At 38.0% G+C, this 27,075-nt stretch overlaps 1 protein-coding gene across 1 annotated transcript in view; it reads left to right on the forward strand.

Annotated features, from left to right (window-relative positions):
* The first annotated feature begins 7,168 nt into the window (after nucleotides 1-7,168).
* Nucleotides 7,169-27,075, forward strand: part of LOC109076368 (B-cell CLL/lymphoma 9 protein-like) — a 100,361-nt gene continuing 80,454 nt past the window's right edge. The window contains exon 1 of the mRNA XM_042761432.1: nucleotides 7,169-7,502. The gene's annotated coding sequence lies outside the window, so the exon portion shown is untranslated. The remainder of the gene's footprint in view (nucleotides 7,503-27,075) is intronic.

Here is a 27,075-nt window from a genome sequence, read left to right on the forward strand (position 1 = left end):
CACCAGGGAACGTTTTTGTGCCCTTCTTGGTCCCCCTAAGCAGTAGCAGCATCACTAGGGAGTGAGAACATGATTGAATTTTTGCTTTACGGTCACGTCACAGCTCTGAAGTCGCATTGAGGACAAAACAGGCCACATATTTGCCTCCCTTCTCATTTCTGGCTCAGTGTTCCTGATCTGCTCATGTCTCAACTAGAAAAACCTCTAGAGTGGAGGCATAGATAGTGTAGAGAGAGCGACTGAGAGGCCGGGGCTAGTTGTCACAATGGAACCTCCCATTAGCAGCCTTTTTAGCACAATTTAAACATAAAACACAGAATATTATAAAACTCAAAACAATTCATGAAACAGCCAAAAAAGAAACTTTTTTAATTTAAGGATGCATTAAATTGATCAAAAATGTCAGTAAGGACATTTATAATGTTACAAAAGATTTATATTTCAAACAAATGCTGTTCTTTTGAACTTTCTATTCATGAAAGAATCCTGGAAAAAAAAAATGTTTCAAAAAATAAAAAAATAAATAAATAAAAATTAAGCAGCACAACTGTTTTCAATACTGATAACAATAAAGAAATGTTTCTTGAGCAGCAAATCAGCATATTAAAATTATTTCTAAAGGATCATGTGACACTGAAGACTGGTGTGATGACACTGAAAATTCAGCTTTATTTCACAGAAATAAATTACATTTCAAAATATATATATTAAAAATAGAAAGCGAAGCTTTGAGGTGGCTTCGACTCTCAACTGTGGCCCACCCGATAAGAAGTTGGTAATTTTCCAAATGGATGTAATTTATTAAACGATGATAATAATTATAAAAGTCTTATTACACTATAACTTTATATATATATATATATATATATATATATATATATATATATATATATATATATATATATATATATATATATATATATTTTTTTTTTTTTTTTTTTTTTTTTTTTTTTATATATTAAATGTGAGATTTCATAGTCAATTACAGGCAGTTTCTAAATTTTCCCTCTTCTTATATGTGTGTCAAAATGATGATTCGTCAGTTTCTGTTACCCACAATGTTATGTTTATGACGTAAGGATATAAAAGTAAAATGTACATGTTCGTGGAGTTTTTGTGTTGTATTTTCTGCTGCATATTTGACATGCAGCTTTCATTGACTACACTTTGCTCACCCTGTTTTAAGTACAGTAGACCCACCCACTTATTTCTGGCCTCGCCCCTGCTATACATACTGAGAAAAAAAAAATCCCTTCTGACATCTTCTGTATGTAACAGGTCAAGGTGGTATAAAAATGAGAAACTTTGTCCTGGGGCTGTATTAAAGAAGCATGCTAACTGTAAAATCCCATCTTATCTGTTCGGTAACCATGGCGATTTGAGTTAGAACTCATCAGATCTTAACTTAAGATAGGAAGTTTCTGCAATACGGCCCCTGATCGACAGTAATTCTGTGAGGGCAGTCCAGAACGAGAGCCATTATTGCTTCAAAATTCAACTACCTTAATAGATGGACAATTTGTGATGGTAAAAGTTGCTCTATGATGCAAGATTTCTGCTATTTCTGTCAAAGCTGGTCAAATATGAGCACTAAGGTTCATTACATCATCTCATATCAAGGATACAATAAGTTGGAAATAGCTTCATCTTTCTGAAATATCTGAAAAATCTTTTAGTCAGTTTACCCTTAAAGAGTTTTAATGGGGTTTTGAGGATGAGTGCAGGAAGCACTAAAGCAAAACTGTACTTAATCATTATTTTTGTCTAAACATCATTAAACAAGATACAAGTTAAATTTTGTAAGATGTTGAGATATATAGCTTGTATTTTTCATACCCCGTTGGCAATTTTTTCTTTCTTGTTTTAAGCATAAACTTTAAGCTAAAAGCTTAAAACAAGTATAAAATTGCCAGCTTAATTCAAGATATATTGCATGGAAAAAAAATAGTTTTAAGAGTGGTTAAATATTTTAAAATAAGACAAAAATACTGTTTTGTACTGTAAGGAGCTAACGAATAGGAATAAGCCACTTAGTATCTGAATTATTTTAGATATGATTGAATATTCTTGCCTTGTACCTCCATGAAGCAGTGCCCATTCTTTCCACTGATAGGTTCCACTGATATGCGTAGACATATGCCATGGCATTGCCCCCTAGCATCCAGAATGAAACAGCATGTTATCGTTGCAAGCAGGAGAACGCCTGCTGGTGCATCTGCCATCCCATGTGTGTCCCGCACCCAGAGCCGTCCAGCGTCTCCTGCATTTCTCCTTCAGGCTGTGGAGATCTGCTGATGGCATGTTAGCGATCATCCCAGCCAGCATGAGGTCTCACAGCGTCGTCTGGACACTGTCCAAATGTGCAGTGGCCTGTAATGCAGCGGAATGTGATTGGCTACAATTGCCTCGATTGTCTAAATGACAGCTAGAAACTGCCTCATTTTGAGCTTATTCTGTCCAGTAAATCAGGTTTGCCCTGAACACTGTTGACTGGCCCGTTTGCTTTCATTTATTACAGATTAACATAATAAGATTACCGTAATGGTGTTTTTTTATTTTTTTTATTTTTAGTCATTAAATTAAGAAGAATGTCATTGTGTTTACTTATTTTGGAGGACATTTATAATTGCATTCATAGATCGAGGGAAAAAAAAGTTTTTTTTTTTTTTTTTTTTTACATTTCCTAATCTCACCAAGGCTGCATTTATTTGATGAAAATTACAGTAAAACAACAATATTGTAAAATATTATTACAATTTAAAATAACATATATTTTCAAATATTTGTAAAATGTCATTTATTTCTGTGATTCAAAGCTGAATTTTTAGCATCATTACTCCAGTCTTCAGTGTCACATGATCCTTCAGAAATCCTGATTTGCTGCTCAAGAAACAGTTCTTATAATCATTAATGTTGAAAACAGTTGTGCTGCTTAATATTTTTTTCTGGAAATTTATATATATATTTTACATAAATATTTATATATATATATATATATATATATTTTACTCAGTATTGTAAAATATAAATACTGTCACTTTTGATCAGTTTAATGCGTCCTTGCTGAATAAAAGTATTAATTTCTTTAAAAAATATTACTGAACCCCAATTTTTTAACAGTAGTGAAGCTGAACTGTTAAGAGCTTTTAATGTGAAAATAACAACAACAAAAAAAAAGTATGTGTGTATGATTGACTGAACCAATACAGCTCAGTTTGGACTGGTTCAAGATCAGTTTCAATGCAGTTGTTTGGTGTAGAATCATCTCTAAGTGTAGAGATACAGATTCAGAAAGAGTGCTGCTATACAGAGTCTCCACGGGATAGAACTGTGGCTTAAAACCAAAAAGCCAGTTTGCTTTTCATAAACAACATTAATTGCTTTGACAATATCGCCGTTTACGGCAGCTGAGATTGTTGCGATCGTAAACACAGTCATTACAAATCTCTAAGGTTTCTTTTAATAGCCTGGTCCTTTATGATAATCTACAGTGTATTTTTCCACATAGCAGCCTATAAATCCACCACCATTCATTGATGCTGGGAATACTATCATAGGGGTGATTGGTTTACTTTCGGCTATTGTTTTGACTGTACACCCACAGAGAGGAAGTTTTCACACATTTACAGCTGTTTATTAAGTAACGACTATGTGGAAATGTGTAATGTGACATTTTCAACACTACAAGCAAAGGAAGGTAAATGTGAGGAATGAGACCCTCCCCCCACCGCCCAAAATAGTTCAGCTCAATCACATGCAGCTCAATTCTCAATGGAAGCCTGTCCCGTGGCTCCGCCCCCTCCTGCTGTCCTCCACAGCAGCAACCAGCCTGTTTAAATATTAACTCTTCACGTGCGGCTCACAGTCTGTGTCCTGAACCAAAGATAGATGCCTTGCTGTGTATAGCAACAGAACTATTATGTCTCAATCCACAGACATCATTAAAATGGACATTTTTGGATTGACTTCTGATGCACTTTTGCTGTATATTAGTTTGGACGTGTGTAAAAAGGTGCTTTTCGCTCAAATGAGATGAAGGATCCAAAATCAGTAGCCTAATAATGAAATCACATGACCTGTATCTTTGTCTCAAAAACTCCCCTCGATTTCATTTATTTGTTTTTGTTGAACTTTTAGGGGTTTGGTGGTAAAGAGAGTGGTTAAACTGCAAAAGGAAGGCTGTTGGTGTCTTTGTGTCCATCTGCTTACAATTCGGTCTGATTGACACATCTGTCTACTTCTCAGCTATTACCCCTCCTCTTCCATGCTTATTTTCCTTCCTTCATTTCTCTTCACTCTTTCACATCCTCTAGTACAGTGATCCCAACCAGGGGTAAGTGTGCCCAGGGGATATTTAAGCAGATTCCAGGGGGTAACATTTTCATTTTGCTTTGTCAAAGTGACAGTTCACCCCAAAAATGAAAATTCTGTCATCATTTACTCACCCACATGTCATTCTAAACCTGTATGAATTTTACTTATGCAGAACACAAAAGAAGACATTCTGAAGAATGTTAGTAACCAAACAACATTGGAGCCCATTGAAAAAAAACACTGAGACATTTTTTTAAAATATCTTTTCTGTTGCACAGAGAACGAAAAGTTGTACTGTTTGGAATGACATGATGGAAAATGATTTGTTCATTTTCATGTCTTTAAACTTGTTAAACTGTTAAACAGAAAAAATATAGATTAAAAATTAGTATATTTTTCATTTTTAAAAGATTTTGTGTATGAGAGTTAATGTAGGTCATTTTATATTGTGTGAATTTATAAATCTTTTTTTTTTTTTTTTTAGAAAAAAATTGGTGTGGAAACAATTTTCTCTCAGAAATTGCTTGTGAATTTAACTTTTTATTTAATTTTTTTTTACAATGTCCCGGTAGTATTGGATCAGTTAATTTTATATTTGTATTTATGTTGTGCATAGTATTTATCAGATCTAGCCATACTGATGCATTGGCCAGTCATGGTTAATTTATTCAGTGAGAAAAAAAGTGTCTCATAAAAGGGCCGTTACATATTTAGCTGGACATGTGATCTCAATATGGTGGCCCCCATGAGGTGACCCTCTCCATGTAAAATAAAACCGTTGTTACCATCTCATGTGAGGGCACTTTTTATTATATATTTTATTTATAAATATTCAAAAGTATTTTTTTCTTTTTTCTTTTTTTATTGAGCAAATTATCAAGAATAAGTATTATTAATGATAATGCTAAATGACATTCAGTACAGCCTTGCTGAGCTGGGAACTGGGAAGACAAAAAAGTTTGGCAAAGACTCCTCTAGTGAATCTTGATCTGAAAACAGGCATGTTTCAAAATGTTTGTGTTGAGTCGGAGCACGACAACGAGGGCTTCACATTGAGACATGATTTTAACGGCCCACAACTTGAGAACTCTTACCCCACAGTTTGGGGTCTGGGATTCATTGTTCCTTAATCCTCCTCCCCCAAGCCTCACATCACCCTTTTTTCCTTCTTTCTCCCTCTCTCTCTTTCCTTTTGCGGCCCCTGACCCTCCGTTTCTCTCTTTCTCTGCCTACTGCTATAGAAGCCAGATGAGAGCATGAATACCGTCCCACCCTACCCCCTTCCCTTCTCACTTTTCTCGTCCCCCTTTCCCCCTCTTATGCGTTTTTTTCACTCCCTGAGAGCTACACAAGTAACAGAGATGGAGAGAAAGAGAGAAAGGAAGAAAGAGAAAGCTCTCGTATCCTTCAAGTCCCCCAACAAGCCGTAGATGTGTATGTTCATATAACTTGCGGAAACTCACCAGTGTTGGAAAGTATCAAAGTAAAAGTAGCTATGCAACTAATTTAAAGGTTATGTGTGTAGTTTTTCAAAATATGTTTTTCTAAAATATTTTCATATTATAATGAAGGGTCAATTTGTTAAAAATGCAGAAATAATCAGTTCAACCAATGGTGTGAGTTTGAGGCGGGATTATCTTTTTATTGACCACTGGCAGATGGTGGAGTGCTTGTGGAAACCTGTTTAAAAACAGTCATTATTTTTCCATATGGTGAAGATAGAGGCACAGAAATCTACATTTACAGTTGTTTTAGTCAGCTTTTTCAGTAACAAGCAGTTTTTCCCAACAAGTTGCATAACAACACTACTGTAAAAAGTTGTAAATAAAGGTTATTAGAGTATGTTTAACAAGAAATACTATTTCAATCTCTCTACTTCAAAATTTCATGTTTAGTTAAATGTGTTGTTCATTTGCAATTAATTGTGAAACTTATGTCTATGTGCCATAACCATTTTTTTTTCAGTGTACATCGAGCAAGTTGATTTGTTTGAATTATTTATTTTAATGAACAGATTCAGAAACGGATTCATTTGAATTGGTTTTCAGTCGTGTATGTGGTCATTGTATGCATCATTTCTTTCTTTTTTTGCGTGCACAGCCTTGAAACCGAGCAAAATGAAGCAATGATCATTCACACTTTACGAGACTGTTTCATTCTATCTTTAGTATTGTTATAGGAGGATTGATTCATTTCAGTTAGTCGGTTTGTTCTAAACTCTTACCAAACAAAAAAACAAACAAAAAAATCATTTAAATCTCTTTCTCTTCGAAATGACACAGAACACTTATAGTATGAAATAAACACAACTAAAAATGTAATTAATAACATGCATTAATGGCCTAACCCTTACAGTTCTAGTATAATCTAATATATTAGATTTGATGCTGTCAGCTGATATCCTTACTGATATGTACTGCTCCTTCTTTAAACTGACCCATTATTTTTCTAAGTAGCATGTAGTGTAGCTTTTTCGGCAAAAGCCAAATTTGACTGTAGCTGAACTACCTTAAATTCAAAGTTTCTTGTAGCTTTCCAAGACACTTTCAGAGTAGTTTCCCTAACGCTGAAGCTCACACTTCAAGATATATGATTTTTTGAATGACGCTGTTTGGCTCAAGGTGAATGGTGAGTGAGGGCTTGAGTCTCAGCAAGAGAAACGAGTTGTTAACACACTCGTGTGTGTGAGAGTGAGTGTGTGTGCAGTGAAGGGGGATGGCTGCCTTGTTTGTAGCTTGTCAGCAATTGCCTGAGACAAGCTTCCCCTGCATGTGTGAAAGCTTGGCTTGAATGCCTGGAACATACCAAGTGGAGTCAAAAGCGAAGGGGGGGACGGAGGCGAGAAAAAACGATCAGACTGGAGACAATAGGCCCCTGAAGTGTTCCCCCCAAGTTGCTTTGATGTTGTCCTAGTGTCTAGATGCTGAAGGGGACCAGGGACTGCAGGGAAGAGCAGCCCTTTGTGTGGATGTGTGTGCACTTTTTGGGCCAGCACGGACAAAAGGGAGGGGTACAAAAGCCTGGAGAGAAATAAGAGAAGAAACAAATGATGAAAACCCAAATGATCCTGAACATGTTTTTGTATGGGCGCTGTGTGTGAGAAGGCACACAGAAAAGGAGAAAAGCGAGAGAAATAGGAGGAGACGCTCGTACACTGGGGCTGATAAAGTGACAGAGAAAGAGAGGGGGTGAGTGCACTGTATCTCTTTCTTCAGCACCAGTTCACTCTTTTATTTTACCCTTTCTTACTTTATTTTTCTCTTTTGTTCTGGGGGTTGGGAGAGTTGAAGCCAAAGTTGGGGCTGCAAACAGCATGCTGTTATTATTGTGGTTATTCCTGTCTACGTGAGCGTGTGTACAAACGTTCGCTACTATTACGCTCCGTTATTCCTAGTTCTTGAAAAGATATATGGATATATGAAAAGGATAGGGGGTGATGGGGGAGTGGATGGTTTGGAATGTGTCACTGGATAGTCTGGATGAGTTACCCTCCATGCCAGTGTAAACCTCCTCTGCTGTCCTTTCCTCTCCTCTCATTATTGTCTGGTTATTCAAGAGCGGTTTCATCTGTGTGTGTGATAGCTGCAGAGCAACAAGATCTTTTTTCTTTCTATATGTCAGGATTGTCACTCTCGGCAGTGGGTGAATTGTGCAATGATTGGAGCCGTGTGTGTGTGTGTCTGGGGGGCAGTTCTATTCTGCCTGGGGGGGGTTTCTCAGTCTGTGCCCTCCATGGTGGTAGCAGACTGCTTTTACACTACCAGCTGTTCTGAAAACCTGCAGTGATTTTCTCTTTCTTTCTGCCTGACTCTCATGCTAAAGGTTATCCTGTCGTCGGCAATGTCACACGCACATGCAATTTCTGTTGCTGTTTGATGTGTTTAAACCAGTTGCTGACTGATACGAGTCAGAAAAGTCAAATCAATTGATTAAAAAACAACTTTTACTACTTTTGACTTTTATTCATGCACATTTCACTTTGAAAAAATGTACAGAACGGTAATTTATATGACCGAACTTGCAAGATACTGTAATTGTATTATTTATTTATTTTTTTAAATCATAGCTGTCTACAACTGACTACTGAAACTCTCTGTAACTCAGGTTTCCTAGTTGTAAATCCAATTTGAGAAGACCTTGAAGTCAACATTTTATATTTATGACAATTTCAGTCTGTGGGTCAGTTACTGATGACAATATGGTTGTGATTTTACGTAAATATGTGAATCATTTATAATCTCATTATAAAGAAGACTCTAAATTCTGATTGGATGAGCCACGTTCAAACCCACTATAAAATTCTGATAAACACACAGTTGTGGCTGAACATTCTATATTAATGCGCATTCAATATTAAGTTATTGCTTGGCTACCATAAACAGTTAGATTTAGGAGTATTTTCTGAAAATAGTTTTCTTTAACAATATTAATGTTGCCACTATTTTATAAAACAGTAATTTCTATAATTTCTGCATTTCTTCCTAATCTAGTTGTCTAAAAAATCTGGCATTGTAGATTATGAATATTGGTGGTGAATTGCTTTTTTCCCCTTCCTTTGGATAAAAGCTAAATGCATAAATGCAAAAGTAAAAAAAAAAAAAAACGTTACAGTGTTTTTACCATGGTTCAGGTGGTTTTCAGTGATTTTTACTCTTGTCTTATTGCTGTAGTTAAGGACCTCTAGAATTACACTAAACCCATTCCATGGGGTTCAATGGGCCATGTTCATATAAATATCTACAATTTTATAAATTATGTAATACTGAATAGTTCATGTTAAAATATTTACAGTGACACAGTTTAATAGATTTTTATGATGTTTGAGATGGAACACAGGAACATAAAAATAGTGTTTTATTTGATGTGAACATAATGGTTATATGTCCCCTGAGTTTAATAGCAATTACACGCAAACTGAGAGTCAAGTGGAATAAAAATGGCAGTGGTTTGCAAAAGCTCATTAATCATGTTTTAAAAGCATCGCACATGCCAATAGAGAATGTAAATGTATCCTGCCATTTTGATGTGGAAGCTTCACTGACCCGCCGTTTTTTTTTTTTAATGTTCGCTTTGTGCTTGGCAGCGAGAGGTCGTGACAGAGGGCATGAGAAAGGTAAAGAGCACAAGGTCAGATGTCTCCTTCATGATTTGAAACATTTTGTCTTTCATTGACCCTATAACAACATTCCTATCAAACAAAGCATTATCTTAACCATTACATGCCTAAAACCAAGGCCACCAAATGCCATTTTCCATTCAAAGTCTGATATGGAATATTCCAACCATAATGTGGATGGAAACAAGGCTCTGAAGGATAGAAGTCTATTCAGTACGACATCCGCTGGTTTAATCAAGTCTAGCTAGTCTTCCTGCCTGGCCAAGCTGGTGTTCATCTGGTTTACCTGGTAGACCATCTGCTCTCCCATGCGCTTTAAAACCAGCCTGACTAGGCTGGGAGACCAGTTTAGAAGCTGGTTTAGATTAGTTTTTAGAACAACTATATTTGTATCCCTCATGGCCTATTTTTGTTTGTGTCAAATTGAATATTGCTCAAATCTACGCTGTAAAACCAAAGCCACTAAATGACATTTTCAGTTTAGTGTTTATGGAATATGGACTCATCAAGTAGATGAAACGAGGCTGTGAGGGATAGAAATCTGTTCATTATGACATATGCTGGTTTAATCTGGTCTAGCTAGTCTTCTTGCCTGGCCATTAGTGGCCAAGGTGGTTTTCATCTGGTTTAGCTGGTCGGCAATCAAGTCTTCGAACTTACTCCAAGTTTAACAAGCGACCAGCAACCATTTAAAACCAGCCTGACCAGGCTGGGAGACCAACATAGACCAGAACACCAGCTTACTTTTTAGTGTGTCACTATTTGGGGAATTCGTGGCCTAATGGTTACAGAGTTTCACTCCTAACCCTAAGGTTGTGGGTTTGAGTCTCGGGCCGGCAATAACACGACTGAGGTGCCCTTGAGCAATGCACCGAACCCCCAACTTCTCCCCGGGTGCCGCAGCATAAATGGATGCCCACTGCTCCGGGTGTGTGTTCACGGTGTGTGTGTGTTCACTGCTGTGTGTGTGCACTTTGGATGGGTTAAATGCAGAGCACGAATTCTGAGTATGGGTCACCATACTTGGCTGTATGTCACGTCACTTTCACTATTTCTATCCTTCATAACTTAATTTTTCTTTGGATCAAATTAAATATGGCTCAAGTCTATGCTGTAAGCTGACATACAGTGGGTATAGAAAACAATCACCCACCTTTTAAATAATGAAATGTTGTTACTCTGCAGCCTGAAATGAAGACAAACACAGATTTTGTTTTATCCAGCTGTATTTACTCAGTGCAACTTATAACATCCAAGGTCAAGATATAACACCAACATGTCAGAAAAAAAAATAATCACTGAGTATGTTTACATGGACATCAGTAATCTAATTATTTTACTTATTCTGAACAAGGCAATATTATGTTTAAGGTGTTTGCTGAGTTGCTTTTAGAATATTCCTTTCATGTTCCCATTTTACATGTTATATAGTACATACTGAAGATCGATTAATGGCACGTCATTACGTCTCCACGCGACGCCATCCGACGTTCCCTCCAGAATTTCATGTATCAACATACAGTTTGTCTTCGGTACTATACAGTTTTGGGTGTTTCATTTTTAATGAAAAGTTTTACAAAAGTTTTAAGTGCAGTTAATTATATGTCATGCTATGCATGCAAACAGATGACGAGGGATAAAAATGTGATTTATTTGTTGATTCTTTGTTGATTTTTTTTTCTTTTGTTTGGTTTACCAATGGTGTGTGTGTTTCATTTTGTTTAATGTGGCGAAATGTGGTGAAAAGTAGTAATAGTGTGATAAAGGTGTGTACATGTCTATAGACTGCACTACAATAATGTGCCTAAAATAGGAATACTCCACATGTCTTAATTCGATTTGTGTTTACTTCGAGTATGACTTTAGCTGGATTAAGGTAATCAGAAATATCTGTTTACATGGTAGATTCTTAAATCAGAGTATTGACTTAATCATGTTAATATCAGATTATTGTTGTCCATGTAAACATACTCACTTAGTTGGAAAAAGGATCACCCCAACCCCTCCTAAAAATGACTTGTAAACTCAATCAGGTATAGCTAATCACCTTCTTAATGGCACACAAATCCATTTGACTTTCAACTGTGATCAGCTGTGGTCATTTTGATTAGCTCAGCATGAAAATAGCTTTTCAGGAGCATTTTCAGTCCTTGGTAGTGCAACTGAAGTAAACAATCAATTATTGATGGCAAGTCAAAAGATCTCCTGGGATCAGTCAGGTGATGGATACAAAAAAAAAAAATTAAAAGGCTTTATCAATGTCTAGAAGCACAGTGAAGTTTATAAGAAGTAGAAGGTATTTGTTACAACACAGACCCTCCCTGGATCAGGACATCCCTCCAAACTGGATGAAAGAGCCGGAGGAAACTGGTGAGAGAGGCGATCAAGAGGCCTACAGTAACTCTGAAGCAGTTGTGGGAATATATGACAAAGAGTAGTCACTGTGTGCATGTTCAAATTGCAAGAAAAAAGACAATCCTAAAGAAAGGCCACATGCAGTCAAGACTGAGCTTTGACAAAATGCATCTTGAAGATTCTGAGGCAGATGAGGCCAAATAATTCAATTTTAGTCTCAACACCAAACAATATGTCTGGCGGAAATCCAATACAGCTCACCATCCAAATTACACCATACAGTAAAACATGGAGGTGCTAATATCCTGTTATGGGGTTGTTTCTCTGCAGCAGAGACTGTAGCTCTTGTCAGGATAGAAGGAAAAATGGATGTGGCAAAATACAGTCAAATTCTTGAGGAAAGTCTGCTGCCTTCTGCCAGAAAATTATAAATAGGAAGAAGGTTTACCTTCCAACATGACAATGACTCAAAGCACACAGCAAAGCTGAGCACACAGTGGTTGAAGGAGAACAAGGTGAATGTCCTTGCATGTCCATGTCAGAGCCCAGACTGAAACCCCATTGAAAATCTGTGGAATGACTTGAATACTACAGTCCACAAATGCTCACCATCAAATTGAACTGAACTTGAGCAGTTCTGCAAAGAAGAGTGGGCAAATATAGCAAAGTCTAGATGTGCAAAGTTGGTAGAGACAGAGACATATCCCAACAGACTAAAGGCAGTAATTAAAGCAAAAGGTGGTTCAATAAAATACTGACACAAGGGGGTGATCCTATTTCCAATTCCATTTAGTTTTTTTTTTTCTTTTTCTTTTTTCAGTTTTTCTGACATGTTGGTGTTAAATCTTTCACTTAAATATTATAAGTTGCACTGAGTAAAAACAACTGGATAAAACAAAAACGGTGTCCATCTTCATTTCAGGCTGCAAATTCTTTTCTATACCTACTGTAGGTAGATCTATTGTTTTCCAATAAATACTAAGAATGTGCCAGTGAGGGAGGAATACTGCAGGACTTGGACTGAAATGGAAGGAATAAGAAGCCTTGGAGATCTGCTACCAAAGGAGGAGAAGAAGAAATGGAGGGATGGATTGGGATATGATCAGTGGTATGGAGGGAGGTGCATCCAGAGAGAGAACCAAAGAAAAATAAATGGATTTGTTTTTCATATCCAATGCATAAATTACGAGTGTGTTAAGGGGATGGCTAATAACTCACAGCAAACATAAAACACATTTAGTTAGATGACAGTTTAGTTAATTCTGGGAAGCACATCTATACAGTCCTAATTGTTTCATTATTTCATTGGAGACGAGGCACATCTCAGTCAGTAGGGATTTTCGAGCTGTAAAAAAGGAGAATGATTCCAAATCTCTCTTTTGAAAAGCATCCCTCTTTTGAGCACTCTCGCCTTCCGATGTATCCTCCACTCTAATATCTCTTTGAATAAGTGGAAATGTGTTGACTAGCCTTGTGTGCCTAGCCGCTGAGATGATTGCAAATTCATTTAGAGGTGCCTATCACACAAAGATGCAGAGATGGAGGGGGTGGGGTGCAGAGAGATGATGCCTTGGGTTTTTTAAAGCACATTTGTATTCATGTCATGGAGGAAGGGAGCGAAGAGAACGAGAGAGGAGGCGGCTACCTTAGAGTGACAGACGTTAGGAGGAGGCTAGCCAGATTAGCATGACAGGCGCTAGCAGAATGCCAAACGTCTGGTTCAGGTCGAGTGCTTATGTCACAACCGACCGTTTGCCGATGTAAAGTGGAGCAAATCCGCTCGGAACACTGTGTCAGAACTCTGATGTAAATAATTCAATCTGAGCTGGGCGCTGCGCTGTCACCGGCTAACTGCGGCATTCACGCTTTTTTGGACCGAACTTAGTGATTGTCAGTTATATAATATTTTTCTCATGTAATATATGTAAAATAAAATGCTAAAACAACACACTTCAGTACTGTTGAGTAGCATCATTGGGGTATTTTACCACAACTAGCAGTTGCAGAAATGCATTGTGGGAGCGTGTATGTTTATCTTATCACGTTGTGGGTGTTCAGAGTATTCGGGTATTTGGGTATGAGCTCAGTATGAGAGATGGCAATAGAGATGTCATTTATTGTGGTTTGGATGCTCTGGTCACAGCATCCTCATACTTCTAACAAGTATTCTGTCTCTGTCTCTCTCTCTCAGCTCCCCCCACAGCCTCCTGTAAATCACAGCTTTCGCTACGCTCCACTAGTGACACAGGACATGCTCGCACACTCCAACGACCGATTACATCAGGCAACACACACACACACAGAGTAAAACCAAACTACTGATTTAAGGAAGAGAAAGCATCAAGTCTCTCTTTTGCTGTCTGTTTGTCTGTTTAAATGGTTCTCACTCATTTTCTTCTGCCTCTTTCTTGGATTTCTGTTACTCTCCGGGTGTATTTGCCAGTCCTGTCTCTCTCACTCTCTTTTGCCTTTTCTTTTTTCCCTTCTTGTCTGTTTCAATTTCTCCCTCTCTCTTTTAATTCCTAATTTTTGGGGGGTTTCTTTTCCCCTCTCTGCCTGTCTCACTCTCTTTAATCCTATCTATTTTCCTTGCCCATTTTCTTCTCTGTTACTATCAGTTTTCTTTTCCAACAGTCTCACTCTCATTTTTCCCTCTCAGTTGTCCTTTCCTGTCTGTCTCTCTTTCATTTCCTTCCTGTCAGTCTCAGTTTCTTTCTCCCTCTCTTTTCCTACTGTCTCACTCTCATTTCCCCTCCCTGTCTGTCTCACTTTCTTTTACCCTGTCTATTTTCGTTCCTTTCTGTCTCACGCTTGGTTCCTCCCTGTCTGTCTCATTCTTGTTTTCCTTTCCTCTCCTCCATCAATTATTCTTTTCCAACTGTCTCACTCTCATTTTTCCTTTCTGCCTGTCTCACTCTCATCCTTCCATGTCTGTCTTACTCTCACTTTCCCTCCTTGTCTGACTCTCTGTTTTCACTCTGTCTATTTTCCTTTCCTGTCTGTCTCACTCACGTTTCCTCCCTGTCTATCTCATTCTTGTTTACCTTCCTCCCTATCAGTATACATTTTTCTTTTCCGACCGCCTCAATCTCATCTTTACCTGTCTCACTCTCATTTCGCCTCTCTGTCTCTAACCTTATTTCTTGTCTTTCTTCGTCTCACTCTCATTTCCCGTCTCTCTGTCTTTCTTCCTCTCCCCTTTCCTTCTCCATTACAGCTCCCCCTCTACCTGTCTGTCTCATTTGCGTCCTCTCTCTTCCACCCTCACTGTGTATCCGCCTCCTTTTTTCCCCATCCCACTCTCATTTTCATTTTCTCATTTTCTCATTTTCTCACTTTCATTCTGCCTACCTCTGTCTGTTTTATTTTCTCCCCGTCTATCTCCCACGCCTTCTCCCTTTCTCTTTCTTTCCCTGTCAGTCTCCCTCTTTAGCTCCTTGTCTTTCTCCCTCTCTGCCCTTCTCACTTCTCGTTCTCTCCCTCTCTCTTTTCCACCCCTGTCTTTCTGGCTCTGCCGCCCACACTGGGCTCATCATTGATGCGTTTAGCAGCACCGCTGAGCAAGAGACGCAGGCCATCGATTGGCTGCGTAATCGACATGGATTTTTGCCCAAAGTGGTGAAAAATATGCCATGGCTATAGCCAAGCAATTTCTCCAGGCTTCTCCAGCCAGGAAGGAAAAAGACCCCAGCAGCTCTATAATTGATATGGAGATCAATTTTCCTGCTTTGGACTGTACAGTCTTTCACTGACCGGCCCAGTCAACCATGCGGCTTGTGGCTTCTGTCGTGATGAAATGGTGGGAAGAGGATGAGGAGAGACAGAGGGCGAGGGGTGGGGGGGCTGGATTCAACATACCCTAGTGACATTGTGGCTGATCCTTATGTATGCTGCTGTGTTTATGCTCCAGAGGTTTGGATGATGAGGGACCAGTTTTCATTAGTGTATGCCAACCATTGGTCCTGTGAATGGCATATGCTGGCAACACTCTTAGTTTGTCCCTGGTGTTCATACCGCTCTCTTTTTCCTTCACTTCCCCTTTCTTTCTCCTTAATAACTTCACCATCTGTCTCTGAGACTGCAGAAGTCATTCAGGTCCAGTTTCAGGAGAAACAAGCCTTGTCCTGACTGTCTGCATCTTCCCCATTAAGACCAGAGGCCCTCCGCTACAAGCCAGACATGGTGCATTGACTGCCATCTTGGCTCAAGTCATAGCCACTCCACCTGGAGCCATTTTGGCTCTGGTTACTGCAGTCAGACCAGAACATCCAAACATAAGCACTCAAATCCAAAGGTCTGGTTTTATAGTAATCAATGCTTTGCACTGATTGGCAGAGGGCTTCCTCAAGGGCCAGTGACATCAGGTGATTGAAGATGAAGAGCCTTCTCGGCTCCGGTCTCAGTGGTTAAACCTGTGACCATTTTGGAACCCATTTTGGCAACAAGCGATGCTTATTCAGATTTCAATGTTGAACAGTACAAAACTAACAGTTTCCCAATATGTGTGTGTTTGTTAACAGTAGACTAATTTCAAAAAGAATAGACAGACTGAGATTTCCTAGAAGGAAGAGAAGTGAAAGAAACTAGTTTAGATCACTAGATCACCTCCCTGGACAGGAGGGAAAAGTGTTGTTGCCATGGTGTCACTGGTTGCACGTTTCCTTGGACACTGTGTAATCATCGGCAATATGCCAACACCTCCACCTTCCCTTCCACTTGCATCTCTTTTCCTCTTTCTCCCTATTTTCTTCTCTAAATATATATCATATTCCTCTCTATCCCTCTTTACCTTCCTTCCTGTATAAACATAATGAAAACAAAACGGACTTACTTTACCTTCCTAATAAATGTCTCTGGTCTTCTTGTACATTTTTATCCATGAACTTGAAAGTCACAATCTTACATAGTTAAAATTTTAAATAATAATAAAAAATTGTATAAACCAATACAATCACAACCTTTTTTTTACAATCCAATCAAACCGCTTTAGATAAAACCAAATTCCAACCTACCATGTTGCTAAAGTAATTTCATTTAAAAAATATATTAAGTATGACAAGCCATGTTATGATTATTACAGTCACATGCTACTGTTTAAAAGTTTGGGGTTGGTAAGATTTTTAAATGTTTTTGAAAGAAGTCTCTTTTGCTCACCAAGGCTGTATTTATTTGATCTACTCTTGAACAGTGGTGTAGATTTCAGCCATCTTGAACTCTGTATTGACCAACCTGCATTCAGCACCAAAAATCAATTTTATGCTTTTTGCCTTTAAATCTCTCACTCTTCCTTCTGTACGTTTCTTCCTCCCTCTTTAGCAGGATCCTCACCATCAGATACTTGATTACAATCAACAGATTGCTTTGGTGGTATCAAACACTCATTAGTACATACTACATTAGAGTAAAAAGAGGGAGAGGGACTTGAATGATAAAAGGCTCCTCTCAGAGGGTTTGTGTTATTGGAATAGTACAAGTATCCTTCTATTGTCGTCACAGATTCAAGCAGGTTTTGGTCTTGTGTTGACATACTCAAGTTCTAACGTCAAGGGCTTTTCTGAGAGCTGATGCCATAAATGAAGATTTGTGCCTTTAGCCCTATGAATTTCCAACCTTAAATTGCTATAGCTAGCATAACATTAGCATTTAGCAATTTTTCAATTGGTTGTATGCAATTTTCAAGTTGGAGTATACAGGTTTGTCGTGTTTAGGAACAGGGTTTAAGTACTTTTTAGCAGAATTAAAAGTTTGCTAGGTTTTTGGAATTAAGTATTTAAGGTTTTGTTTTAGACATTTTTTTTATTTATTTATCAAGTGAACTAGAGCAGAATTACATATCTGACTATATGAAATTATCATGACTTTTTCCATGCACAGACATTCTCTTCCTGTCTAAGTGGGTGGTTCTTGGTCAAAATACATGGCAAAGTGAAGCAGACTTTTGCCAATAGCCAGAAGTCTGGCTATGTTTAACTATCAGTCTGTGACTGGAAAGGCTTGCTGTGTTTCTGTGGATTTTAGTGTCTCAACATTGCATCAGTCTAAAACCCCCGACAATCTAAAACTAGTTTAATTTTCTTAACTGTACACCAAAACGATCCGGTATTACACTGTATTGGTGAGCCATTGTACATTTACAAAGGAATCTCAGCCAGTTCAACTTCAAAAAGAAAACATTTGCAGTTTCTTGTAGCTGAGTTTAGTGTGATTCAGGGATTTACTGAGCTTCTTAGAACAGACTTTGTGAATGAAAATTGTCAGTTGCATTTTTTATGACAAAGTCGCTAAAAACTTGAATGCCTGACGTGCAATTTATGGCATCGTGTTCTTCAGTGAAGCAAAAACACTGAGTTCCTGATAGTGATTAAAGGGGCCATAATGATATCAAATACCTGTATATAGTTTACTAAAATGAATCAAATTAACACATAACTTGGCAACTAACTGCCATGCTATACAGAGAAATAAACAGCGGTTTGTGAACATTGGGTTCATTTATGTCGTTCTGGTTCACCCTGTGTGTCGGTCTTTTCGCATAAAGCGCCATTTTTACTTGCCATGCTCAGCCACCATGCTTCTCCGGCGGTGACAGAAATCCAATTTCAGCACGTCTCTAGGAAAGAATCCCTCCGGCTGACGAGAGTGATTGGAAGAGTTGGAGTGGTGGTCTCCATATCCCCTCGTCGTCATCTTCCTCCTCCTGTGTCCTTCTATTTCAGGGTTCACATTTTTCCAGAAAACTATAGTTGCTGTACTTTTGTTAGGCTGCTTGTGAGAAAACTATATTTTGTATTTTTGAATGGCATGTTCCTCTATATGTTATTCGATTCACATTAAATTCAGTCTCAGTACTGGATTCAATGTGAATGGCTTTGCAAGGAAGTGATTTAAGCTTGAGGTTCAGTCCAATTGAGAATTTTTATTATACATTTTTTTCTCATTGATTCTAAAATAAACAACAACAACAACTTAGAGATGAATTAGATCAACAGAAATATAATCAGTGTAATTTTATTGTAACTTATATACCAAAAATGCTTTAGTTTTAGTTAACTACAACAACACTAAATAAAACTGCAAATTTGTGTCCTAATCAGAATCCAGTGAGAAACAATTCTGGCCTCACAGAACACAAAACTGACACAATCACAGCAAAAGATATTAAATATTTGGCATGCAGTTTTTTGGACCAATGACTCTTTCTCAGAGTGTGGGGCTAATCGCAACCACACAGAAACCAAATTACTGTTAAAATGTACTATTACTTGTCCCAGTTGTGGTTGTTTTGGACAAAATCTCAGTTTTCCATCAAAGAAATTACATTTTGGAACTTTATTAGTTAAACTATTAGTTAAACCAACGGAACTGAATTTTCACCACAAATAATATGAACACAAATGAAGTGAGGATAAGAATTTCTGCAATGTTGCCGCAGCACTATGTGTGTTTCGCAGAAGGTCTCAAATCAGCACACACACATGCTCACACCCTCTGATTAGTCACAGCAGCAGGGAAGCGACACTGCCAGCCTTAAAATTATTTATTTATCTATTTCCATAATTTTGCTGCGCTGGTGGGGGAGTCTTCCTCTGGTATTTGAGAAAGCATCAGTGTTCCTCTCCTCAGTGCACAAAGAAATGCCGCACATTCGATACGCTTAGGATCTTAGAAATTTGATTCTGAGAGAGCGAAAAATGGGGTGGGGGGGTGTAGATAGGTAGAGTGAACGAAAGAAAGCGAGTAAAAAAGATAAAAATGTAAATTTCCATCTTTACGTCTGTCGATTATGGTTACGTGTGTGGCGGGGGTTGAGGATGGGGTGAGACTCTCTCTCTCTCTCTCTCTCTCTCTCTCTCTCTCTCTGTGTGTGTGTGTGTGTGTGTGTGTGTGTATGTGTCTTTCTCTCCCTTTGCGGTGCTCTGATGACAGAGGTGACTCATCAGGGGGCACGCTGCTCACATCTACAGACAGAGAGAAAGAAGAAAGAAGGGATGTGGAGGGGAGGGGAGAGAGAGAGAAATATGGGGATGATATAGAGAGAAGGCGAAAGAGTGATGAATTCAGAGCAGTCTTGCTTGGCTGCTAGCGTTTATTGGCCCATGGAAGCTTCGGGAAAGATGCTAATGACACTTCTCCCATGAATGAGAGTGTGTGTGTTCACGTCTCGGTCGTGATTGCAACCCAACCCATTCGATTTTAAACCCTTCACTCCTGTAAACACACTTCAGGGAGCTGCTCCGTTATATATAGAACAAATATAAGAAATCTACACAGCACAAATACAGTGCATTCATTTACTTTTTATGGATTTTGTTAGATGTATTCAAAATGCACATTTTAGCAGTTCATGCATTCTGGGAATCAAACCCTTGTCCTTGGCGTTTCTATAACACCATGCTCTACTGTTTTATCTACAAAAACACAACAGACTATTACTCTGTTCAAAACCTAGTGAGAAGTCTACATTTAAGGCATCAGATACTGATGTTCAACACATACCATAATGAATTGAAACCAGCTTTGTAAAAATTATATCCAAGATGGTGGAAAATGTGAGAGAAAAGTAACAGTCTAAATTAAAAAAAGGTTAGAGAATTGGCTATTTTACCCAGTATTTGTGTGTATGCTTGAGCTTTACAATATGAATGTGTGGTCACATTAGAGAAACCATGTGGACAAAAAAAGGTCCATTGTCAATAATGTAGTGATGCATGAAACCCTGCTCACACAAGTCACCTTCAAACCATGCAATCAACATCACCAAATAATGTGACCAACTTGACCACGAGCAAAATCTGCTCGGGAAATTTTCACCCTCACGTGAATTTCCCAATCTCACAGATTCCTTTAGAAATGACTGGATTTTGAAACAACAAACTCATTTTATAAACTTTAAGTTACTTCCCATGCATTTTGCATAAAGTGCGCTATGTGTATAATGTAATTTGATTTCCGTTATGATGCCTTTGTTAGTAGTAGACAGCAATGCAGCTAACTAGGTTTTGGACCAGAGCCTGTATATTCCCATCTTTAAAAGAATAGTTCAGCCAAAAATTATTTACTCACCCTCATACTGTTACAAACCCATATGACTTTATTACTTCCATGGAAGATGTTCCAGAAGAAGATGTTGTTCTTTTTGGTTCTGGAATGCTATGGTGACCAGTCAATATAAAAGTGGTTCATATGACTCATATGACGCATGAGATCACAATAAAATACATGTGCAGATGGGAGTGGAAAGTTCTGTGGGTGCACAAATTAAAGAGCACATGCATCCAGCTCATTTCCATAATGATCAACCTACCAAAAGCAGTGCATATTAGCAACTAATTAGCAAAATGGATTAAGACATGCTTTTTGGGGTGTTAAATAATGGCACAAATACCAGTAAATTGACTACTGCAAACCTTGGTAAATCACATTGCATGATTCATTTAAATATTCTCCTCCCAAAAAGTTTCTGTCTGAAAGGGAAACTCCAACAAATGCATATGCAAATGCATATTTGAGTCAGCCTCAAAAATAACACTGCCTTTTCATTGCTAATTTTTCACTGGGTTTCTGAGGTAAATCCTGACCTTATTTCACAATGCCAAATAAGGGTTAGTAAACCTTGCCCCAAGTTTTCTATATCCATACGATTGCTTTGTGAAACAGCCCATTATTTGTCATTACTCACTGAAAATGCAGTTGGTCTCAACGTAGAAGATTTTCAATGAATAACAATTTTGATCTGTTCTTCAAAGCTGTCGTTTGGCCTTAGAAGACTTGTGATACAGTGCATGTAGACATGTAGTCATGTAGACTACATTTATGATGCTTTTCTCATACACTCTTAAAAATAAAGGCTCTTTAATGGCATTGATGGTTCCATGTAGAACCTTTAACTTCTATGGAATCTTTCGATTGCACAAAAGTTTCTTTGTAGTGGAAAAAGGTTCTTTAAATTATTAAAATGTTCTTCACACAAACAAAAAATGGTTCTTTTAAGAACTGTTCACTGAAAGGTTCTTTGGGGAACCCAAATTGGTTCTTTTATGGCCTCACTGTGAATTGGAGCCTTTTTTTCAAGAGTGCTATATTTCTCCTTTTATGTTCCATGGATGAAAGACTCATACAGATTTAGAACATTATGAAGGTGAGTAAATGATACCAGAATTATCTTTTTAAGGTGAACCATTTAAACCAGCTCTCCGTGACAGTACAGCCATCGTCTTGATGAATATTCAGGTGGACAGTCAGGGAGAATGGATTTCTGAAACACTTCTCAATATAGTGTTTGCAGACAAATACCTTTAGGACTTGTCTCCCATGGCAACAGTGGTATTATCTCCTGTGTGTGTGTGTGTATTTGTGTGAAAAACGACTGGCTAGGCTATTATACTAAGACCAGGTCTTTAGAATTGCCATTCACTAGAGTCTTATTTTTCAGCCCAACTGTACCGGCTTTCACTGAACACTTGCGTGTGCATGTGGGTGGGTATTTCTTGGTTATGCCAAGCTGAACACTATATTCTGCGCATCAGATGGCATACGTGTGAGCAGTATATATTAACCACCGTTTGGAAACGTCTGTATTTTGTCCGCGATTTGCAAACACACCTTGCAGATTTATATTTAGCAGCTGTGTTTAGTGTGAATACTCGTTGGCAGATTCACTATGAAATGGTGTTACAGCAGTATATGTGTGTGTGCTGTGATGCATGGCAGTAGTGCTTATGCTCAGTCTAGCACGTCACACCAGCATCTGTGCAGCTGTACTGGTGACTGCTCCTCTGAGAGAGCACAGACAACACATACACAGTTTCATTCTGATATGTACACAGCTTATCTGCCACTTATTGGACAGCAAATAAAATCAAAATGTTTAGGGTGTGCCATGGGCGTTTTCTCAGAGGAGATATGTACAACAGTCTGTACAACAATAGAACAAAGGAAATATCTCGAAATATCATTTTTCTAATGTAACACCAAACTGAGACACTTGTGGATACATTTTCAGATCCTTTGCCTCCCTTGAGCTTTGTTGTGGAATAGTTTACTGAAAAATGAAAATTTAGTCACCCTCATATCTTTCCAAACCTGTATGACTTTCTTTCTCCAAGGGAGCACAACAGAAGATATTTTGACAATGTCCATATAATGAAATTCAATGTGGTCTAGTGTTGTTTTTGGACCCCACTGACTTTCATTGTAGGGACAAAATTATATTTTTCAAAATATATTTTTTTGTATAACAGAAGTAAATCATATAAGTTTGGAACAATGTTTAATCTGTGTGTCCAAGTATACATTATACATGCATACTAGAATATTTTAAGTATTAAATATGTGTCACACATCACCTCTGTCTTCGGAGCAAGTGTACAACCCTGAGGCCAGCTGTAGTCTGATTAACATAAATACTGGATGAAGCCAAGCTACAATCGCATTATCTACTGTAGGTGTGTTAATCTGACTTTAGAAAAATTGGACATGTATGATTCTAGTTGGACTAAGGCATTTATATGACATTTAAAAAGATGAATTATTGCTTTAGTTTGAGTGAAATCAAACTTTTAATGTGCATGTAAGCGCACTCATTGAGGCCCTAAAACATGGCGTGAATATAAGTGGCATAATTGAGAAATACATTTCAAAAGTACACTGCATGCCATTGGGACATGTATATGTTTAATTTAGATTGACATAAAGAATCATAATCGCACAGGAACTGTCTTCCCGTCCTCTAAAGACAAACAGCCTCAGGGTTTCAGATAGAGATAGAGAGAGAGAGAGAGAGAGATAAAAGGTCACTGAATGGCATTTCAGCACAGGGCTCAGCTAGCACTAGCACCTTAAGGCTCTCTGTTTTATCTGATGGAGATTAGTAGTGTGTGTGTGTGTGTGTGGCATCCTTTTTCTTCAATCAGCATTTGTGTAAATGCTGAGAAGAAATTGTGTAATTGTGTGTGTCTGAGGGAGACAGGATAATAAAGGGAAAGAGAGAGATTCAGAATGTAGTAGTGTGTGCTGTAGTTGTAGTTGAGAATGATTCCAGCGTATTCAATGGCCGTTTAGGATTTTATTGTGTATTTGTGTGGTTTTTATATCTGTATGTGTAGATGTTTTTTAATTGGTTTCTGTGCTCTGAAAGTGTGTAATTTTTGTGCCTGTAGTGTCAAAAAGAGTGGGAAAAACTGTGATCATTTTCAAATTGTTCTCCCAAACACTCCCTAGCTTTCTATTGGTCAGTTAAACAGATAGCCCCACCCCTAAACTCACACTATTGGTTGAACCAGTGTTGCTATGTTGGGCTGTTTCGGGCTGCACAAACAAACAGAGCAATGTTTTGATAACACCACAGAGCTACAGAGTTTACACTTTTCAGGGAAACAAAAGAAGATATTTTAAAGAATGTTGGTGACAGTTGATGGTAGCCATTGAATTCCATAGTATTTTTTTTCCATACTGTTGAAATCAATGGCTTGCGTCAACTATTTGTTTACCAGCATTCTTCAAAATATCTTCTTTTGAGCGCAACAGAAGAAAGAAACTGATACAGGTTTGGAACAACTTTGTTTTCATTTTTGGCTGAACTATCCCTTCAAGCAGCAATGAGGTTTCATTTCACAGTGCAGATTTTACTGATATTGCAAATACATGCCAAAACATTCTTCATTTCATCATAGTGTTGAAGGGCCAATGACTAGAAGGAATCCAGAACAAAATCTGCAGACTTTTTCCATGTTTTCTGCACTGATTGTGCACTGTAAAATGATTCCTACATTATTAAGTAAATAACTCTTTGAGGAACACAAGTAACAGTACCTTCTGAAGCACAGAAATGTGAGTTTATATATGTGTGTGTGTGTGTGTGTGTGTATTTTTTTCTTTTCCCCAAATTGGCCTACTATGAAAAGTGTTTCCTGATATAACAATTTAGGAAATCTTCTTAGGGTTACCTAATCTACATTATTAATCATGACACATTTTATATCATATAAACTTGACATTTTGAAATCAAAAAAGCTGTACAAACTTTTTGCACTCATTTTTAAAAAAAAAAAAAAATCGCAAGTTCTCTAAACACCAATTTTTAAAATGTATGTATTTATTTGTACAGCGTAGTGAAAATCTTCAGAATTAGATATATTAAATTGAACTTAGAGTACTGCACTAAGCCGGTTTCCCATTGCACGCATGAACGGCACATGAGCAGCGCATTTTTTGGTTTTTGGCGTGCATGTTAACAAATGAGTGCATTCACACTGGGAGCAGAGCCGCTGCTGTGACGTTGTACAAATGCTTCCAGTGTCACTACTCTGCAGCTGCAGTGACAATGTTTTTACGCTGACGTGAAGCTCAAGCTTGCCGTGTTAAATAGCTGTTATTGTTAAATGAAAACATTATAATATTAGCCAAATCTGCAGTGCTTTTGCAGAGTGAACCTGCCGTGACTACATACAAGTAGATAATGAGACATACGGTATAAATAAAGACCTCATTCGGCTGTACACCCTTCTCCGCTTTCTTTCCATATACAAACGCATTTTCCTTTCATTAGTCTCTATGTCCTAACATGCACGTTTGTGCGGATGCATGTGAATGTACACGCACACATGCACACGTTCTGTCATCACCCCCAACATACACACACTTTTTTGTTCCTTCCACTTAGACAACAACATATACACACTGTCCCGATGGCCCCCGAACACACACACACCTTGGGTGGATAAATAAAGGAAGACAAAGCATTTTTGAGAGCAGCTCAGTGCAGTATGGCAGTGCAATCAATATCGCTTCCACAGTAGCTAAAAAGCCCTCAGTTGTCTCCTTCTGTATTGGAGAATCAGCAGCCGTCATCAAAGACCGCCGCCTGTTCTTCCCTCTTTCTCTCTCTCTCACTCTTTTCAGCATTCCCCTCCCTTGATTTCTTCTGCTCACTCACTCTCACAAGAAAACGGAAAAGTAAATCATTTTTCCTCAGAAGTCGTTTAAACTGCAGGCTGTCGTGCTGTCTGTTTCCCTCTATGCTAACACAGAGAATAGTTAAAGTTTAGCTCTCCCACAGAGACTAGTCTCTGCTCAGAAATACACTTGAGTTGCTCTTCAATATTCCATTCAATATTATTCAATATTTGAGTTGAAGTCACACAAAGTTCAATGAAAGACTTACAGCTCTCTGTGCCATCGGATTTACAACAAAGTACCATTAAGGCTAGTCAGCCATCTTGGTAACGCCATCAGGCTGCTTTTGTTTGAAGTATCAAAGTTTGGTGTACTTTCAAAAGGAGGGACAGAAATCGTCCAGGTTTCATTCTAAATATGTTCATTTGTGTTTCAAAGATGAACAAAACTCTTCTGGATTTGGAAAGTAAATGATGATAGAATTTACTTTTCTGGGTGAACTGTCCCTTTAAATATTAACTATTAACTATCACAAGAACCTTTAAACTAAAACTGAACTACTCACAACCTCATTGTGCATACAGATGTCTGAACACTGAACGGGTCAGTGTGGGTTAGTCATCTTCTTTCTCGCATACGGTAAACAGTAAAATCACACTCAGCAGTTAATCATGCAAACATCATTAATAGAGACGGCTTTTCTTGTGAGGTATTGATCTGTGCCATCCGGATAATGAAAAACAGCAAGTGTGTGCTGATCATGCTAATCTGGGCAGTAGACCACGACCCATAATCCCCCCCCCACCCCCAGATTAAAGGCCAGTCAATCTGCTGGAGTCAATGCTGAGAGGTCACCAGTCACTGAGAAGTGTGTGAGTGTGTGTGTGTGTGTGTGTGTGTGTAAAATGCAAAAATTATAATTCTGTCATACTTTACTCACTCATTCAAAAACTGTATGATTTTCTTCCATGTGACTATTAAACTCAAAAAGGACAAAAATATGATCCTCAAAAATGATAGCTTTATGTGAGGAACTCTTAGGAAAATCTTACTCTTTGACATAACTCTCATAAGTCATGTGCATTTCTGCATGTTTAAACTTACTGCATCATGATCAGCCACTTGACACGCAAGAACCAATGGCATTATGACACCAACCATCATTAAAGTCATTGCAGGACAAACTGCAAATTGCAACATTCATTGTTTAGATGAGCAGATTGAATGCTCTGATAATATTCTCCTTTTGTGTCCTACAGAAGATAGAACATTAAGATGGTTTTTAAATGACGTGAGTAAATAATGATAAAATGTAATTTTTTTTTTTTTATGTGAACTGTCCCTTTTTAAGTAATTATAGGTTCCTGAATATGTATGTGAAAACTGATATCTTTTGC

This window comes from Cyprinus carpio, chromosome A1 (assembly GCF_018340385.1).
Source record: "Cyprinus carpio isolate SPL01 chromosome A1, ASM1834038v1, whole genome shotgun sequence".
Taxonomy (NCBI): Eukaryota; Metazoa; Chordata; class Actinopteri; order Cypriniformes; family Cyprinidae; genus Cyprinus; species Cyprinus carpio.